The following is a 15,128-nucleotide window of genomic DNA, read 5'->3' on the forward strand; positions in this document are numbered from 1 at the left end:
TTAGGCGGGTGCAGAAGCTACTGCAGTTTTTGCCAGTGCTTTTTTGCAATTACTTTTGCACTAACCTAATACAAAACAAAATGTGCCTACATCACAATTCAGAAAAATCACAAGCTTTATTAGCAGAGTATAATTTAAGGAAGTCAATCAATCCTGAAGGCAGAAAGACCTAAGTTCAAAACTGATTTGGAATCTTCTCAGCTATTTAGCCTTGTTCAAAGTATCTAACCGTGCTGAACCTCAGTTTACTATCTGAAAATAGAGAAAATTATTACTATATTGTGGAGGTATGAATATTGAATAATTTAAAGAACTTGATTGTACTACCATTAGCACACACTGAATAAAATATTAGTCTGATTATATTTTCATATTTCCATATTTAGGCTTTTGCCTAAAAAGGGAATTTGGAAGTGGTCATTGGCAGGTGTCATAGGCTTTGGGTGGCAAGTCAGAGCATAGTATGAATGAGCAAATTAGTAAAGACTAGAGATAAGAGAAGACTTTGAGTACTAATTAAGAGTTTCAGGAGACCAGAGGAGATTTTAAGACTTCAGTGAGAAACCACTTTCTCAGGAAGCAGATAAATTAATTTTATCAGCAGTATCGTCGTCCATGTAATATGGCTTTTAAAAAGCACAGTGAGACCTTAGTAGTAACAACTTTATTTTTCTTAGTGAGAACCTGAAAGTGAAACTTGATATACATTATTTTCTGCTTTTATTGCACAAAAAGTTGTTTCCATTGCATATTGCTTCCTAATCTGTTAAAATAATCTGTTAACAAACTCGAAGACCCAGATTCGGGGCGTAGATAAGCCTGTGTACCTTCCTACCTTCTCCAAACAGCCAACATTAGATCAAAGGGCAACCTTAATGACACCTGGAGCACAAACCCTGATCAGGGCGCGTACAACCGGAGGGACAGAAAACACGATGCGACGTCGGAAAGCAGGAAGGGAATTGAAATTCTCGCAGTCACGTCACAGAAATCTTAGCAGAACCTCATCATCGCCCAAGGGAACTGGGAGTGGCGGGCGGGGAGGACGCGGGTTGTGTGACGATCACCGATAATTAGTTGGTGGTTAACGCACAAGTAGGATAAAAGAGCTCGCCCCAGGCTGCCAGCAGAAAAAAGCTACCGTGGCACGTGCCCCGGGGAGTGCTGCGGTGGCCCGGTTTGCACGGAGAGCGGGACACCGCCTGGGGAGCCGCGCTCGTAGCCTGGGGGCGGGACGCGGCGGCCGCTCCCTCCGCCCCCGAGTAGCTGCCACCGCCTGGCTGCGCCCCAGCCCAGTAGCTCAGACGCGGCCGCATCCCGGTGGACTGTAGAGGCGGCAGCGAGCTAGAGCCGGAGTCGCAGCTCCGGGCCGCAGAGCGCTGGGCGAGCGCGAGCGCCAGGGCACCGGCAGGGCAGGCAGCTGCGCGCGGCTGGTACGTACCTGGTGGAGCGGGCGCGTGAGTGGGTGTCCCTATGCGAGGAGGGAGGAGTGGGACTTGGGAAGTCGGGGAAGACTGACCCAGGGAAGATGTGGTAAGTGCAACTTTCCTATTTTCTGCCCTGCTGGCACAAATATGGGGGGAGTTCGAAGCAGATGCCTCTTTCGCTTGGGCGACCCGACCCATCGTTTAACTCACAAGTCAGGGTACTTAGAGAGTGAAAAGGACGCTCACGCCAACAGGCGTGACGTGGGAGGTCTGTCACCTGCCTTTTGCCCACTCTGCCCTGCAGGTGGCCATTGATGACCTCCTGTCACAAGTCGCTGAGTCCTTCGGCTCTCGCGCCAGCAATGCCAAGTCTTTCCCCTGGGCGGTGCTTACCAAGCCCCGGGTAGTCACGAGCGGCCGCGGGGTTAGCAGAGACCCGAGTACTAACCCGCTCGGCCAGCGTCCGGCTGTGTGGCTTTAGCCAAGTCACCTCACCTCAGTGGCCTCCGTCCATTCTTTGGATAAAATATGGAGGTGGGTAGACCGAGTAAACTCAAGGGTCGCCCGTAGCTATTGGATTTTCCGTGCTCCTAGGACCCCGGCAGGCCGCGGGGAGGGACACGAGTGCCAGGTGGTCGCGGGGCTGAGGGAGCGGAGGGCCTGTGTTCCGGTTGGTGCTGATGCTAGCCCCTTGGGGAAATTCCTGAAGGTGCATTCCGGAGCCAAATGACCCTGCTTTGCAGCAGGTCCCTTCCAAGGGAGCTGAGAGGGCCAGGTCAGACCGGTCTTCGTAGAGCTCCCTGGGGAACGCAGCCAACGGAACTCGGGTCCTTTAGAAAAGTGCATTCGTGAACTAGGCATGTGGGAAGCACTAAAACAAACAACAAACAAACAACAAAACACCCTGCAGGTGGTAGTGTTGTTAGCTGGAGTCTGTGCAGGACTGGAAAGTGGAGATTTGAGGCGAATGACCACTTAAACGTTCATCTAGAAAAAAAATTAAAAAAAAACTCTTTTATCAGTGGTTTGCATACTGAAAGGTATTGAATTAGAAATATTGCGAGTATTGCATTTCTCTTCGTGTACAGATAGATTTCAAAATTCATCCGTCCACTTTATCTCTTCACAAGATGCCTTCCTTCTTACTGACATTGCCACACATTCAAAAAAAACCCTCCTGGGATTTAATATTTAGAAAGCTCAGCATTTGGATTATTAAAATGAGAACTGATGACCATAATGCTCACGGAAAATGCGGTAGGTTATGGATCAAGGTTGGTTAAATCAGCAGTTTATAAACCTTGTTTCCTGTTAGTGTGCCGGGTGCTGGTCAATGCCCCCCTAGTGACACTGTCTCAAGAGATCATTTGCTAAAAAGGTGTTTTGGAAGTTCAAAAGATTCGATTTTGAAGGAAAGTATAGCTTTGGAAAGGAAATCTTTTGGAAAACGTTTTTAGTAATGGACTTCTCAATCTTATCTTTACCGCAACTTTCTTCAATAAAATATCAAAAACTAATGGACCACATTATGCAGAATATTTTAAAATGTGTCAAATTTCATTTTTGTTAAAGAGTTTTTCCTCCTTTTTAGTCGATTGCAAACATATTGTTTAGATCAATGATAGATCAATTTAATTTTCCTCACAGTTCTTACAATTATTTAAATTCTTATGCAGTTTGCATTACAGCATTTTTTTACAACTTTATCGAGATATAATTTATATATTATAAAGTTCACCCTTTAAGGGTGAATAATATTTAAACATTATATTTCAGTGAGTTTTAGAAAATTTGTTAATTTTCTAAAAGTTGTAAAACCATTACCATATCTGGTTTTAGAACATTCCAAAATTGTAAAACCATTACCATATCTGGTTTTAGAACAGTTTACTCACTTGGTAAGATTCCTTATGTCCATTATGTCTTTGTTCCCACTCCCATTCCCAGGCAACCATTAATCTACTTTCAGTCTCTATAGATTTGCCTTTTCTGAACATTTTATATAAATGGAATGATATACTATATGGTCTTTTGTTTATGGCTTCTCTTACTTAGCATAATGTTTTTGGGGTTCAGCTATGTTGTGGCATGTATCAGTATTTCATTTCTTATTGCTGAATAGTTTTCCATTGTATGGATATACCACATTTTGTCAGTTTACTAGTGGATGGATATTTGGATTGTTTCCAATATGGGAATATTATGAATCATGCTGCTGAGAACATTTGCATTCAAGTGTTTGTGAGTACCCGTTTTCGTTTCTCTTGGGTAGATGCTTAACAGTGAAATTGGTGGGTTGTATGACAAACTTGTGTCTAACTTTTAAAGAACACTATAGAGTAATTTTTGTAGAAGTTATATATATAAAAATTTAAAAAATTCTGGAAAAATAAATGTTTCTTACTGGATCATATATGATGTTATATGTATATAGAGAGAGGCTTGGGAGAGGAACCATTGCTTCTCTTCAAATTTAGAGCTGAGGTACAGCAAACACTTTTGAAAAAAATGTCGCAATATTTCTCAGAAATGAGATATTTCTTGCCTAATGTTTTTTAATGCTAAATGAGCATGAATCAGGCTTAATCAAGACTAAATTTTCATTAATGTCAATTGAAAATGAGAAAGCATGCAGTTTGAAAATTGTATTTTAAGTGTTGAGACTTAGCCAGCTCTGAATGGCTGGACAATAAATTCGGTGGTTTTCCATTTCTTCAATGCAAAATTTTAATTGTTAGAAAAAACAAAATTATTCTTTCCTCAACATCAAAAATAAACTATACGTCTTGTGAACTATATGTCTTGTGGTAAGCATTGTTAATCATGATTCCATATAATTATTTTAAATAATAATTAAGCATATTCTATTAGTAGATTTAGGGATCTAAGGCCCAAGAGTAAGTGATTTACATATACAAAAATCACATATTAGGCCAGGGCTCTGGTTTTCCTGTTTTAAAACTTCCCCCATTAGTACATGTTCCTCTAAATCCTGTTAGTTTCAGACATTTTCATATGTTATATGTACTTTTAAAAAGTCATTACCGGGTAGTGACATTACATGGAAATAATCTAGGTTAAGCACTTGAACATCCCCATAAAATCAAAGACGGTTACTATTTTTTATTTTTATTAGAAGTACAACTGGTTTTGGCCCTGCATGGTGGCTCATGCCTGTAATCCCAGCACTTTGGGAGGCTGAGGTGGGCGGATCACAAGGTCAAGAGGTAGAGACCATCCTGGCCAACATGGTGAAACCCCATCTCTCTAAAAATACAAAAATTAGCTGGGTGTGGTGGTGCACACCTGTAGTCCCAGCTATTTGGGAGGCTGAGGTAGGAGAATTGCTTGAACCCAGGAGGTGGAGGTTGCAGTGAGCTGAGATCGCGCCACTGCACTCCAGCCTGGTGACAGAGTGAGACTCCATCAAAAAAAAAAAAAAAAGAATTACAGTTGATTTTGAGAAATCAAATGGATATGCTACTTTTTACTGAACTGAGGTACACTTTTTATTCTAGCTGTCAAGTGGCAAATAGCAGTATTATGTGCCCAGAGCAGAGTGGATTTGTGTTCTTCAGTCACTCCTAGTTGTAAAAATGTGACATTGCCCAAGAGTTGGGTGCTTGGTTGGAGAAGAGAGTTCAGAGAAGTTTAGATAAAAATAAAACAATCTAGATTTGCATAATTTCCTGAACGGGAAGAGGTATTCTCACCTAGAATCCTGGATCTGTTAGAAGTAGGATTTCTCAGATTGGAAAGAGGGCCAAGGAAATGGAGATTCTTTAAGACAATGTGGTCTGCAGCCAAGATAGTTTTAATGTAATTGAAGAAGCAGCAACAGAAGCATCTACAGACAATATGAATGGAGCTGGATGCCTTCCTGTACCTCCCAGACTCTCCCTTCCTGCAGTCTCTGCTTTCTTCTAAGCACTCTTATTGGCTATGCTGTTGAAAGTATTCTTATCCCTGTGGGGGTGTGGGAGTAAGCAAACTGTAGGCTTTCTTTTTTTTTTTGGATAAAGTAAAGGGAGAACTGAAGTCCAGTGTGATAGCTTCAGGAATAAAACCATGGAAGACAGGAAATAATTAGGTAGTCTTCTCAAGTATGCTTATATTTTAATGGTCACAAAATAATTTATATCTAGATTAAATTTTATGGATTGAGCTAATACATCTCAGAAGAAGAAAACACCATTCTTAAAATTCTTAAAATCATAAAATCTTAAAATCAGTGTGTGTGTATGTGTATGTGCCTGTGTGTGTAAAGAGGGCTTACAACTCATGCAATTACATTAGTGTATTACATTAGTTTATTTTATATTTTAAAATGAAAATAAATACCTCTACCATGGAGCTTCTGGAGCCAGGTATAATATTAAATTTTAAAATGCTGAAATAAGCCCTACTTTTCTCACTTTTCCCAAAAAGGCCTTGAAATCTAATGAAAAGCCAGATTATAGGTATGGTGGATTTTGTTACACTCCAAGGGTTTGCAAAAAGTCTATCAAGCCAAAATTTATAAACGCCAGGACTTCACAGAAACCACTCTTCTTTTCAGTTCCATCATCCTTGAAGAAGGGTGTCTATAATAATTCTGTGTATTGTAGTGAAGTAGCAGAACTTTTCACAGTAGTGAAAAGAAAAAAAAATTTTAAATATGTCTTTCTAACATGCCATGAAGCTGTGCATATGTATATACTGTTGTAATCCTGAGGAGGTTTCATCTGAAGGCTGCTGGAAGGACTGCTGTAGTAGGCCAAGCAAGAAATGCTGAATGAGTCAGGGCAGCAGAATTAGGGATGAGGAAAAGTATTCAGATTCTAGAAATATTAGGAGATGAAAATAATTGAGTTTGATGGTAGTTGTGATATGAAGTTAAGAAGACACGAGAATGAAGAGTGCCTCTCAGATTCTTGGCTTGAAGTGAGAGCTGGCACAATTTACAAACATGCAGATTTAAGAATGGGGCGACTTCATGGGTGTACTGAGTTGGATAGTGTCTCCCCAAAATTCACGTCCTTCCTAGAATCTCAGAATGTGACCTTATTTGGAAGTAGGATCACTACATATGCAATTAGTTAGGATGAGGTCATACTTGAGTAAGGTGGGCTCTTAACCCAATATGACTGATTTCCTTATAAGAAGAGGCAAGAGACACAAAGAGAAAGACACACAGAGGGTAGATAACATGACAATGCTGGGGGAGATTGAAGTTATGAAACTGTAAACCAAGGGATGCCAAGGTTTGCTGGCAACCACTAGAAGCTAAGAGAGAGGCATAAAACAGATTTCCCCTCTGATTCCACAAAAATGAACCAGCCCTACTGACAGTTGATTGGATTGCTGCCATTCTGAACTGTGTGAAAATAAATTTCTGTTGTGTTAAGTCACTCAGTTTGTGGTAATCTGTTAGAGCAGCTCTATCAAACTAATACAGTGGGTGTGAGTAAAAGATACATTGGGGTGAAGATATCCAAGAAGCTGTTGTATAACAAGCTCAGAAGATGCAGATTGAGTTGACATTGGCATGCAGTAGGTAAATATAATGATGAGATCTCCTATGGGAAGCACGTGGAATCAGAAGGAAAATGGGAGAAAAATGAATCCTGGGAAATGAGTTCCAGTCAGAGACCAAGAGGAGAAGCTGGAAAGGGCATTGTCATAGCGACAAAGGTATGTAGAGCTTCAAAATGTGTGGCATGATCAACAAGTCATAGACATAAGAGCACATAATAGGAGAAGGGTTGAAGGGACTTTTGTTTTGACAAGTAGAAAGCAAGAGTAATGGCTTTATGATTGGAAGGTTGAAGCCAGATTGTGCTGCTTGAGAAGGAAATGGAAAGTAAGGAGATAGGATCAGCTAGTGTCCAGTAGTCCTCCCAGGATTATAGGTGAAAGATGGAGGAGAAAGTTGGGTATGCAGGGAATCACGACACAGTGTCCAATTAATTTTTGTTTAGTATTTAAAGGAAAGCCTTTGTCCTGTCTTTAGGAGTCGTTAGTGTGGGAGAGGCTGTTAAGTATAGAAAAGATAATTTATGGAGCTGCTTTCCAATAAAGGGGATTGGGCTAAGGACAAAAGTGGAGGCCTTGAACATACAATGTTTTCAATCTGTAGTAGAAGCTTGAGATGTTTTTAAGGGTGAGTAGTTATTTTTTCTTTCTATGGAAATAACTGTTATGCTAAGAGAAAGGAAACTACTGTTTATTGAGCAATCTGCCAGACCCCTAGGGTTGGAGTCTGGTGGATTGATCAATAAATAGTAATTTGTAGCACATTTTCACTAATTTCATTTATTCTCCAATCTGTGAAGTCAGTGTTACTGCTCTATTTTTTAAGACGAGTAGGCAAAGAGAGTATCTATTCAAAGTCATTTAATAGAAGGTGGCAGAGCTGAGATTAAAAGCCAAGTTTGATTGATGCTTATTTCTTAAATCTACAGCCTTTCTACCCTTCTAATTTGAGCTCAGTAAAAATGCCCAGCTAACTCACTTATATTGGACCTTCTTAGCCACTGGCTGAGCACACACTCAGGTCTCATTCTCAATATCACTTGTAAATATGGCTGCAAAGAGGCAACAGGTTAATGGGTATTGCATCTACCGTATGCACTACCTAATGTGGTCAAAGTTCTACACCTCTGAAATCAAACAGGCCATTTCAGGTTTTTCATTTATTTATCCCTTATGGATTCAACCATGTGGGAATAGGGGGTTGAGGGGAGCCATTTTTATTTATTTCCCTCAGGGAGTGGTGGAGAAAGTTTTTAGGGGAAGTGAGGAATACTTTTCTGGCGCGGTAGATCTGGGTGAGCTCCCTGAGATGCTTGTGGACTTTTGCCAAAGAATATTAAGCTTCAAGTAAAACCCAGCATAGTTTGTTTCAACTCTGAGAAATTCATATTTTGGGTTCTAGGTTTGAATGCTTTGAAAGGAAAAATAAACCTTTCAGTATTCAATGAGACACTGGAGGAAACAAAGCATTGTTTTTACTCATAGATATTTATTTTTACCAACTCTTTAAAAAAGTATTTTAATTTATCCCAACTTGATGAAAACTTTTCATATTTTCTTTCAATAACATTATTGGTCTTAATTGTCAGTTGATTTGTTTTCTTTTTGTAGGTTTTTGTTTTAATATGACTCATCTGAAATACGAATTAAGTTTGATGACAACAGTTTAGGTTATGTCTAAGTATATCTAGAATTATTTTACATAAGGACTGTTAAAAAGATTTACTTTATTAAGTACATCAAGATTTTTTTATTTTAATTCTCACATGCATCCATAATTGTTTTAATATGGGGTATCTTCCAGTTTTTGTACATTTGTAAGGATGTTTTTTACATTAATGTAACAATGGTGTACAGTTTGTATCCTACATTTCTTCCTCTTAAAATTACTATTGCCAGTGTAAAAATGAGTAGAAACAGAAAATTAAAGAAAATAACATTTCTTAAAAGAATGTATAGTATCCTATGAAACAGTTTTTTGGTTAGATAAAATTTCAGATCATAAGGATAGGAAACACTTTCTAGTTTGCTGAAAGGCTACATTCTAATTTCACTGCACCCTGTGGTAATAATTGATTTAACTCAGAAATGAGAAAACAAAATAAAAGAGAAACATGCCCAAATGATTAAAATTCATTACTTTAGCTATTAGCAGTATTTAAATGTAGAATTCAACTTTTTCAAGGGCAGTATGTGCTTACTGTTATAAATTCTTCACCAAGAATCACAGACATGAAAATACCCTCAAACATCTTTTTCTTTCTTTCAGTCTCATCTCTTTGTCAACCCTTTATCATTACATAATAATGAATTATTCAACATGTTACTTTCTGGGCAAGTAATGTTTTCCACTTAAAATACTACCAAGTCCTAACCTTTAACATTTTTTAATAATGTTTTAGAGATAATATACGTTGCAATGAAAATCAGAAATTTCAGAATAGTTTTAAGAAAAAAAAAGGTCTATTTATATTTGATTTGTCCACTAACTAGAAGTAATCACTATAAAATTATTCTTTGTATATACATAACTTTTTTAAAAAACAAAAAATTATCATATCATATTCCCTGTTTCCCACTTAATAAATCATCTTAGTATAAATTACAGTTTTTTAATGGCTCCATTAACTAATTTTCTGGTGACTCTACAGAAAGTTACCAAATTCAGTTTTATAAACAATAGCATAGTAGATAACTCTGTTCATAATTTTGATACATCATATACACCTATTTGATTAATTCCTTTGAATAAATTTCTAGACATAGAATTGCTGCATCAGAGGATGTTAATTTTTAAAGAGTTTTGATATATTTTACAAAATATCTTCAGAAAGCCTGTGCAGTTTACATTCAAAATAATACTTTTACTAACATACTAATACAGTTTCAAAAATTTGAAATTTAGAAATCAGTGGGAAAATATAGCTACATTTGTATTTCTTTGATTGGTAGTGAGGCAGAATATTTTTAGTTAGTTATTTTTATGAATTGTTATTTTATATTCTTTGCCTATTTTTTCAATCTGTTTGCAAGAGCTTTTTATTGATAAATATATCAACCTTTTGTATGTCTGTTTTACAAATTTTAAATGTTTTCTTTTTACCATTAATGATTTAGGGTGCACTGCTTTGTAGGATACTTAATTTTTTAAGGATGTCAAAGTTATCAATCTATTCTCACATAGTTTGTGAAGTTTAAGATGGCCTTTCCCACTTGTAAAAGTATTCACCTACATTTGCTTTTAGTACTTTTTACATCTTTTGTTTCTATTTAAAATTTTAATCCATTGGCAGTTATTTTAGTAAGAAATAAAGTGGGGATCTTACCTTATTTTATTATTATTTAATGGCTAGCCTTTTTTTTATAGCTATTTGTCCTATAATGGATTCCCTCCCCATTGATTTGAATAGCATCCTGTGCCTTCTCACCCCCGCACCTGCCTTGGAACCTACCTTTCTCATAGCTGTCCCACCGTTAGAATGCGTTAGAATGCAGACATGACTGCAGGCTCTTTGACTGCTCCCCCTTCATCCACATCTGCCACTCACAACCTGAGCCCTAGAAGGAAAAAAATTTCTATAACCCTTATCATAGCATCCAGCTTTCCTAAATTACCACATTACCAGTTTTGGAACATATAATTTTGTTGGTCCTGAAAAACAGCTAATTTTCAAATGCTTCAAGTCTCTGATTTTATCATTCACCTGCTCATTTTTTCTCTTTGTGTTGAAACTTTGTTATATGTTTTGCTACCTCCCCCTTGACTCAATGTCTCCTTTGTATTCTTCCTTCAAAACCATTCCATCATGCTACCTGGAACAACTGTTCAATAAAAATAAATTAATCTATATTATTAACTTCCACCTTTTCCCTTAGCCCTGAAGCTTGACTCTCCCCTGGGTATCTTACTTCTCCTTAAGCCCTTTCTATTGGAGACTGTTTATTATTTTCAATTTTATAATCTCAGAGTAGTAGAGGGGGGCACATTCCCTTCATGCCCCCATATGCCACCTGTACAATATTTGTCCACCCTCTTATACTCACTCCCGCTCCTTTGAGCACTCTGGCTATACCATCCTCTACCATTTCTCATTTCTATCATCAATGCTGAGGGTTTAGCACCTGAACAAACTCCTCCTGTTCCGAACACTCTAGTAATTGGCGTACAGTCATCTTCTCCCATCCTTCTTCTGTCCTAAATCTGGTGCCTTCCTATGTACATCCAATATCCTGACCTCTCACTTACCATGTGGTCGTGTGTGTTTTTTGGAATTCCCAAATGTATTCAGAAGAGAACCTAGTTAAAGAAGCACAGACTCAGAAGTATATAGAGCTGAAAAGCTCATTATAGACTAAGAATTCACTCTTGGTTTCTTAACACAGATAGGCTAATAATTCAGCTTTCCATTGATCAGAATTTGTGTTGCTTGGTTCAACTTAGACAATCGTTTACTGCTAGTATCAAAATATTTGAGAATATTGTTGCATAAGCATCTGTGTAGAATCAAGAAGTTCCACACAAGGCATGAAAGTGGTTATACATGTCTAGCTCCTGAGGTGGTGAGGTAAGAGGTTGAGTGGCTTTGTGACACTATGCCTGGCTGCTGCATTCATGGATTTTTGTGCCTTGTTTGCTCGTGTTCCTATTTAATTTTTTAATTAGTATGTTGAGGGAGGCAGATGTTGAGTAAATGATGTTTTGTAAATTTTTAATTAGGATTTTTAAAAATTGAAATACCTTTTTTTGATTTTTGTTTAGCTCTAAATGTTTCGTTTTATATTATTTTCCCTATTTTAGTTGCACCAAAGATTTCTGCATAAACTACTTCAAGATTTGCTTATCTGAATGAAAAGTTATCTTCCCTGAGACCAGATCCAGACCACCTTTTGATGATTTACTTACCTGACCATGTCGTTCCCTTGAGTTTCTTGTGATTATGATTATAATAAAAGGAGTACAAGCAATCTGGTCATTTTAACCTACTACCAGATGGATTAGATCACTGCGGGATATTGGCTTATTTACCCTACAATGACTCATCACAGTTTAGGAGGAAGAAGACCAGCTTAGAGGTCAGGAGATTTACTTTTTTAGTTTTTGGTTAATTACTTTACTACCTGTCTCTGATATTATAGGTTAATGGCTTCTGGGGGGATTAATGAGATTAAAAAGAGAGATGCCCAATCCTTATTTATTTTACAATTTTGCCTAGGAGTACCGTTCCCTAATCTTAATAAATTATAGTATAAATACCTCCTTGATGCTAAGTAATATGCCAGGTCTGAGGAGATCAGGTTGAACCGAACAAGGTTCTAGCCCTTCAAGAGCACAGGATTAGTGTTGGATAGGTAAATAACTGCAAACACGATGTGATAAAAGCCACCATAGGAGTATGAATCAAGTATAGACATGTCCAGAGGTGGTTATAAGTAATCTAATATCAGGAATGGTTTCTCTGTAGAGGTGATGCTATTGTTAGATCTTGAAAGATAACCACTAGTTTGCCAGGTAAAGGGGAAAGTGTTCTAGGAAGAGCAAAGAGACTCAAAGTGCAGCATATGTTTAGAGAACTAGAGTTAATTCAACATAATAGAATGTGCACACTAAGGGACAGTGACAGGAGATGTAGCTGGAAATTTGATAGGAAATAGATTTACAAGTGTTTTGCCTATTATGCTAAATAGCTTGGACTTGATTGAACGTTTCAAATTACAGGAAAAATGGAATCTTATTTGTACAGTGGTGTACTGGCTGAAAGCCCATGTCCCTCAGAGCACATGTCTCTTCCTCCATTACAGAGAAGTAAAGGATATTAGAGGAAATACGGGGAGGGCTGGACTCAAGTTCTGAGTGGGTAAATTTTTAGATGGATTGACTCGGTGGTTGCCTTCTAAGAAGTAAGTCACATATGGATTAAAGAAGCATGACTAATTTAGATTTGTTGAATTTGAGTTAGGGTGTGTGGAACTAAGGAGAAGTCAAGACTAAAGATATAAAGTGTGGGTTTAACTGTAGATAATTGAAGGCCCTTCCTAGAAATTGCTGTACTTAAACACGAGTTATGTGTTAAAATATTTTAGGAATAAGTTTGCCATAAGAATCATGTGATTTAACTCTTAAATTATGTTTTTCCCCATTTTTTTGTGTTAGCACAAACTCGGTAAATAGCAAAATTCTATAAAATTATGGAAACTTTCAAAGTCATAATTTAAAAGGAACAGCCTTCTTCATTTTTTTTTGTAAATACTTAGACTATTTTTGCCAAAGATTTTAGTTCTGATGCTTTAGTTTTTCTGACAGCTACTCCAAAGATTCAAGGATAGAGTTTAAATGAAGGATACATTCAAGGGTATCCTTTAGGTAGGAACTAGCTCTGCTCTGATTTTTATTTAGCTATCATTGGAGAACATTCCGAAAAGTGTGTGTATAGATTATGTAACCAGTCACTTAGGGCCCCTGACCCCTTGTTAACCTGGCCCTCTTGAGAGACAGTGAGCTGGGGGTGCACTGGGAACAGCTAGGTCAGACGCAGCCCTGTTGCTTAGCAGTCCCCATGGATCAGTCATAAGGGGTTGTTGCTGAGCAACCAATGCTCTAGTGGTGCTTCATCCCCCATGGCATTTTGCAGTAGTGGGGGCTCACCCCCACCGGAGAAGTAGTACAGTCTGGCAGGGTGCCAAACATCCCCACAGGCATGAGGGTTCTTAGTAAGTATTTGACCTTAGAATCAGAGAAGATAACTTATGTTCTCTGAACGTGCAAGTGATTTATGGAATTATTGATGTAGATTTAATTAAACGTGAACTTGGGGCAGGGCAGGTAGTTCTGGCAGCTAGAGTTCTCATTTCAAATACTTTGATTTTAGTTTCTTTCTTCTTGAGGCTTATTTGCAAGGTGAGTTTTCTGGGTCAATGCAAAGTAATTTTTTATGCTGCATGGAATACGTAACTTTCCAATTAGCATTATTAAGCCAGAGCAAACATTTATGTTTGAGAAAACCCGCCAAGCAAATTCTCACTTTGGTCATGTGGGCCTGAATGTCAGAGTATTTGATTTAATATCGATAAAAGAATTTGCCACTAATATTTGAGATAGTCTTTGAATGTTCTTTCTGTGTAGAAAGGTCAGAAAATAACAATTCACGAGGACCACATCTTATTTTATTTTTAATAGTTAACACAGCATATAAATTACTCTTTAGGAGAGTTGACAAAAAGTTGAAACTAATTAGCTCTTGTAAGGAAGGCTGAGTTCTGCCGGTGTTGAGCAATGGGTTCTTCTTAAGATCCAGGCACATATTTTAAAGATCAAGACATAACATCATCAGTATGTTGAAGTAATGCACAGTTGCATCAAAGGCTAAAATGTGGAGTAGAGAAATGTGCCTTGTCAGATGTGAGAAATAATGTTGCCAGCTCTTTCCCTCCCACCACTTTTTTATTCAGTACTTCTGGCCTTGGGCTGTAACTGTTTGCCTACTGATTCAAAGGGTGAGGAGGCATGGCTCTGTTCTGTATACAAAAGGGAAGCCTCTTTGTTGGCTTTGAGATCTGTACTCTCTGTAGGATCTACATTATTAAAAAAATACTTTAAAACTTGAAAATTTCCCTCAAGCCTTGCACCCAGACACTTTACACGCATACATATACAGACACTTTACACGCATACATATACACAAATATGTTGAAGATCATTCAATTCAAGTTATTTCTAAGGTATTACCTAAATAGTAATAGAACAATTAAGTTTTTTTCTAAGATATACTTAAAGCTACTTTTAAGGGTGATCTTTTTTTTTACTGTTTCTATCATATATTTCATTGGCAGGAGCAATCTGTTTATCTTTCTTGTGTAAGAGTATTAATAAATCTAAAACATATTAAACACAATATGTGCCAGGCATTATTCTTTGTGACAAGAATTCAGTATGTCATTTAAACCTCCTAACAACTCTATGTGGTAAATACTATTATTATAGATATTTTTACTTATAGGGAAGTCTGGACTGTTCCAGAAAGTTTAAGTAACTTGGCCAAGTGTACACAGTAAAGATTTATAATCATTAAGTCTGTCTTCAGAATCCATGTTCTCAAACATGACAATATATTGTAAGTACCAAATTATTTCAGGAGGGCAACTTAATCAAAATCCAAAGCAAACATGTTTGTAAGTTATAATGGTATGATG

At 37.7% G+C, this 15,128-nt stretch overlaps 1 protein-coding gene across 4 annotated transcripts in view; it reads left to right on the forward strand.

Moving 5' to 3' along the window:
* Positions 1 to 15,128, forward strand: part of PKIB (cAMP-dependent protein kinase inhibitor beta) — a 256,234-nt gene that overhangs the window by 136,676 nt on the left and 104,430 nt on the right. The window contains exon 1 of one of the 4 annotated variants that reach the window (XM_008952931.5): positions 1,022 to 1,433. The exons of the other annotated variants lie outside the window; for them this stretch is intronic. The gene's annotated coding sequence lies outside the window, so the exon portion shown is untranslated. Of the gene's footprint in view, positions 1 to 1,021; positions 1,434 to 15,128 lie in introns of those variants that run through there. 4 annotated transcript variants of the gene reach the window in all.

Source organism: Pan paniscus, chromosome 5 (assembly GCF_029289425.2).
Source record: "Pan paniscus chromosome 5, NHGRI_mPanPan1-v2.0_pri, whole genome shotgun sequence".
NCBI lineage: Eukaryota > Metazoa > Chordata > Mammalia > Primates > Hominidae > Pan > Pan paniscus.